Here is a 4,943-nt window from a genome sequence, read left to right on the forward strand (position 1 = left end):
TTTGAATCACCAGACGAGCCACTTCAAGCTGAAATCAGATGCTCTGGCCAATAAATCATTAATGCGGAAGATAACCAGGAGTCCATCGAGTCACCAAGAGCAGAATCCTCCACTGCACACCGTGTAAACGAGGAAGGACCTCTATTTTCTTCCTAGTAAGCTGCACGTCAAAATGAGGCAGGAAGGAGAAAGAGGGTTGCCTCCCTGTGGCAGTTAGTTGTCCTGTCCCTGAGAAGGTCATCCCTACCCTCGTTGGTAAACAACTTTAAAACTCTTCCCTGGCCCTCTATACTTCCGTCAGTGATCAACCACAGAAAGTTCAAGAGTCCTCTGTGAGAGAGAGTGCTTCACTAAGGGAAACAATCCTATTCAACTCTGGTTCACAGCCCTCTCCTGAAATTCTGCTGCCACGTATAGCTTTTCAATGATCGACAAATCTTTGCACTCAGATATCTGCACGCAGCCGTATCCAGGACAAAGGCAAACATGCTAACTTCCTTTTGAATTTTTATTCCAGTTTCCAGACTCAAATCTTCTATGTGGGGTGCTACCTAATCACGTTTAACTCCCCAAAGTAAGCCAGCTAGTATTGTAGAATTAGTTTCACTCCATTCTAGGATGCTGTATTTTGTGGGTAACAGTTAAGATGTATCAACCTTCTGAACAGATCAAAATGCATTTTATGTACAAGACACATAATTTATTGTAAAGAATAAAAAAGTCAAAAGAATTTTATTATAAAATTTTTGAAAATGAAGCACAGGAAATTCAAAGTCACACATCATTTGCAAAAAGTAGTAATACAGTCTTACTTTACCTTCAAGAGTGTAATCACTAGTTTATTTATTTTTACGAGAGAAGTGGACCAGATGTAGCAATGTCATCGTCCCTAGGTAGATGGGAAATCTGAGAGAGAAGCATAAAAGAACTTTCCACTCGACCTCCTGAAACAGCTTCTGCCCACCTTCTGCTACCACGGTCTGCTGGGTCACCGTAATAAACCTGGAGCAGGTCTCCTTACTGCTCTTCTTCTCCTCCTATGAGCCGCTCTTCACAGTGCACCCACAGTAACCTCTGAAACAATCTGAATCACAACACGCCTCTGCTTTGGGCTTCCCACTGCACTTCAAGTCCAGATGGTGTACCTCAGCTTACGAGGCTCTGCGTGACCTGGCCCCTGGCCCTCAACCTCACTCCTCCACCCGCACTGCCCTCCAACTATGCGAGGAACGTACTGAGCTTGTTGTCATGCCTGTGTGATTGTGAGTCCCTGTACCAGAACAATCTGTCAGTGTTTTGGGGGCTCGTCTCAAGGTCATCTCTCAGAAAAATCTCGCCTTAGGGGGCACCTGGGTGGCTCAGTGGGTTAAACGTCTGCCTTCAGTTCAGGTCCTGATCTCAGGGTCCTGGGATCGAGCCCAGTGTCTGGGCTCCCTGCTCAGCAGGGGGTCTGCTTGTCCTTCTCCCTGTGCCCCTCCTCCCCACTCTTGCTCTCTCTCACTCTCAAATAAATAAATAAAATCCTAAAAAGAAAAGAAAAGAAAAGAAAAATCTCTCCTTAAAACCCAATCTAAGGGGGCACCTGGGTGGCTCAGTTGATTAAAGCGTCTCTTGGTTTTGGCTCAGGTCATGATCTTGGGGTCCTGAGATTGAGCCCATGTCAGACTCCACGGCTCAGTGCAGAGTCTGCTTGGTCCTCTCCCTCTCTGCTCCTTCCCCTGCTTGCTCTCGTGCTCTCTCTCAAATAAATAAATAAAGAAATCTAAAAAAAATAAAATAAAACCCAATCTAAGAAGCTGGGGCCCCTCCCACGTGGCCATCTTGCCCTCTCTCACACACACATACACACACATCACAGTACTCTACCACAGCACTCTGTTTCTTTTTCTCCAAAAACATCCAGTAGTATCTGAATTTACCTTGCTCGTCCCTCGACTCTAGAATGTGAACTCCATAAGGACAGAGACCATATCTGTCTTACTCACTGCTCTGTACTCAGTGCCAGGCACATAGTAGGTACTCAATAAATATCTCTTGAAGCCAAAGAAGGAATGAACAAAAAACTTGCTCTAGGAATCAACTAGGCCATTTAATCCAATCAGTATTGGTTCTTAATAGCAGGCTTCTTCTTTCTCCTCAACTGCTAAGTTGTTTTTTTAACTACAAGCCTGTATATATTAGACTGTTTCTATTAGTGTGTTATGAGTCATACCTGTAAAATGGAGCAAGTAACAGTGAAGGCACATGGCAGGTGCCTGGCTTCATAGAAAGAGGCAGTAAGAATCTGCTGCCCATTCCTTTAAAATATAGAGATTCCTCAGAACCCTGGGACAATGCAATTTTAGAAGGGGATGTTCCCCTTCAGGTGCCCTTCACTCAATTCTTTCTCTTCAATGGTTCACTTTCATGGAAATTTCTCAATGTCTCAAGACGTCAGTCAAGCCAATTATCAGATGAGGCTTAAGATGAACCAAGGTATAAATAACCTGATGATCACCTTCTTTTCCAGGAAATACCCATTTTCTGGGGTGTCACTGAAAGGAATACAGATTCCTAAACTCCAGCTGACATTCCTAAGGGGTCCCATGCCTGCTCAGGTACCTAGTTAGCACTTTCCTTACTGCTCTATGATGAGAGTCTCAAACAGGATGGTAAATTGTATTAGCTGGGGAAACCTCACTGCGTAGGGAATGCATATTCCTCACTACTGAAGTTCAAAGGGCACAGACGTCCAGTGGAGAGGAAATAAGAAACCAGCTGCCCAGGGAGGGGTCTGTTTTTGGGAAAGCCCTGGGGTGCTGGGCAAGCCGTTATCACACCTCAGAAGGGATTTCCCAACTGTAAAATGAGTGGCTGAACCAGATTAATATCCCTCACAACTCCCGGTGTCAGCCTTGAGTACAAAGGGCCCAGTTCCATGAAGAGCATCACCATGCGGTCCACAGCAGCAACTCCTGCAGGAATGTCTGGGGAAGGGAAGGAACCCTCTGGGCCCACCGGCAATGAGTGCAAGCTGGGAAATGCCAAGGAGGTGGGTTCTCTCACCAGCTTCTAGGGGACCACCAGAATTCCCTCTGTGAGGAAATCCCCTGGGGTGCCAGCAGCTCACCCATGCCCTGTGGTGGTCAATACTTAATACCCTGGTCCCTGAGTTGCATGGGAACCCAAGATCTGGTCCTGAGCCTTTTGGGATTGTCGACACTTTAAGGGATACACTTTCCAGCTCCTACTTAACATACCAGTGTCCCAGCTCAGGATTCTCACTTGGGTCAAAGGTAATTTGCGCAAGACTGATTTATTCACACAAATCTCTCCTAAACCTGAGCTCCTGTGTCCTTCAAAAAAACCCGGCAAGTTCCCCTTAATGAGCCCCACACACCTCTCCCTCCCTCCTTCCTCATCACCTCTGCAGCAACCCCAAGAACCACAGGCCTGAATGCAAGCCTGACCTTTTCGTTTGCGGAGCTAGAAGCTTCTACAGAGTGTGATGGGGAAGACAGTGTTCTCTGCCGCCTGATTTTGTTTGACTTTTTATAAGCAAGCTTCCCCTTTACTCAGGATAGAGCAGGCATGATCTTATCTGAGCCGCGGTGGGGGAGCTCTGGGATGTGCAGAGCAAGCGAGCAGAACAGAGGTAGTGCTTTGTTCTTACAATTCTGGTCCTACAACAACTACTCTGAACTGGGCTCCGGAAAATACAATACTCCACAAAGAGAGGTGTTCCTTTGTTTGTTTTGTCCCAGCGGAGATCTAGAGATAAGAAATCTCCCCGTGTTCCCTGTTCCCGATTCCCTCTCGGCACCGAATTCTTAGGTTAGGGTTGCCTCCCCCGGGAAAGGTTTGAGAGAACTGGGTTCGAATTCCGTCACCCTCCCCGTAAAGATCCCAGCGCTGTCGCGAGGGGTCAGGGACAGCGAGTCGGCCCCCGGCCGGAGATGGTGCGGTTCCTGCCCCCCACCCCCAGGCCCCCACGCCCGTGGCCTTGTCCGCTCGGGGATGGCGGTCCTCCCGCGCTGCGCGGGTCCAGCCCGAGCCCAGCGCGCCCCGCACCTCCGCGGCCTCCCGCCTCGGCCCGCGCTCCCTCCTCACCCGGGTGCTGCGGTGAGCTGCTCGCCGGAACCAGGGCCCCCGGACCGGAGCGCGCCGAGCCCGACTGCTCCTCGCCGCCAGCGTTGGGGGCCTCTGCCAGCCTCAGTCGCCGCGGGCGCGCGGCCGGTGGGTGGGCTGCGCGTCGGCTTGGGCCTCGGTCCGCCCCGGCGCGGCGGGAGGAGGGACGGGGAGGAGCGTGTGGCCATCGGCCTCCTAAAGGCAGAGGCACTTGGGACGCCGGCGAGCTCAGGCGCACCCAGACCTGCCCCGGGGCCCGGGGTCCCGCAACCCTCACCCTCGGGTTAACTTAACACGCCCGGGGGTGGACCCAAACGTGCAGAGGGCGGGTGCTGTGCCTCCCGATTTCTCTTCGCAGACTTCATTCCGATCACATCTGCTCCTTGCTTCGCTCGGCATCGAGCCAACCTGGTCTGTCCTACCAACTTTCGAGTTACTCTGCTTCCATGTGTAATCTTGAAAGACCGTGCCCATTCCTCAATCCCGTGCCCTGTGCGCTAGACCCCCGACTCAGAAATCCGTGCGCTGGGCCTGGGCCTGGAAGGCCCGCCGCTGGCTCAGTTTCATTTCTGCGTGGAGCTACAGGGGAGGGCCATCAGAAGGGCATTTCTGACGCGAAATGCTGGAAGAAGGGGCAATCTCATAACTCGGTTTAATCCAGTTACTTGGGGTTTAGCTGAAATTCCCTCCTTCGTTTTCCAATGCTTTCTCCTCGGCCCACCTTCTAATTAAAACGTATTCATTTGAAGTTTCATTTAGAGACTCCGGGAAAATAGTTGGAAATTTATGGGCGACCTTATGAAAGTTCTGTATTTTTTTAAATAGTGATTTTTGGG

General features: G+C 50.2%; 1 protein-coding gene across 2 annotated transcripts in view; it reads right to left on the reverse strand.

The window, feature by feature from the left end:
• Window positions 1-4,587, reverse strand: part of PLA2G7 (phospholipase A2 group VII) — a 26,699-nt gene extending 22,112 nt beyond the window's left edge. Inside the window, exon 1 of one of the 2 annotated variants that reach the window (XM_081828399.1) lies at window positions 4,396-4,587. The gene's annotated coding sequence lies outside the window, so the exon portion shown is untranslated. Of the gene's footprint in view, window positions 1-4,089; window positions 4,217-4,395 lie in introns of those variants that run through there. The other variant, XM_006727567.3, reaches the window with a different exon arrangement.
• Between the last annotated feature and the right edge of the window lie 356 nt (window positions 4,588-4,943).

Source organism: Leptonychotes weddellii, chromosome 8 (genome assembly GCF_054177405.1).
Source record: "Leptonychotes weddellii isolate Sample4059 chromosome 8, ASM5417740v2, whole genome shotgun sequence".
Classification (NCBI taxonomy): Eukaryota; Metazoa; Chordata; class Mammalia; order Carnivora; family Phocidae; genus Leptonychotes; species Leptonychotes weddellii.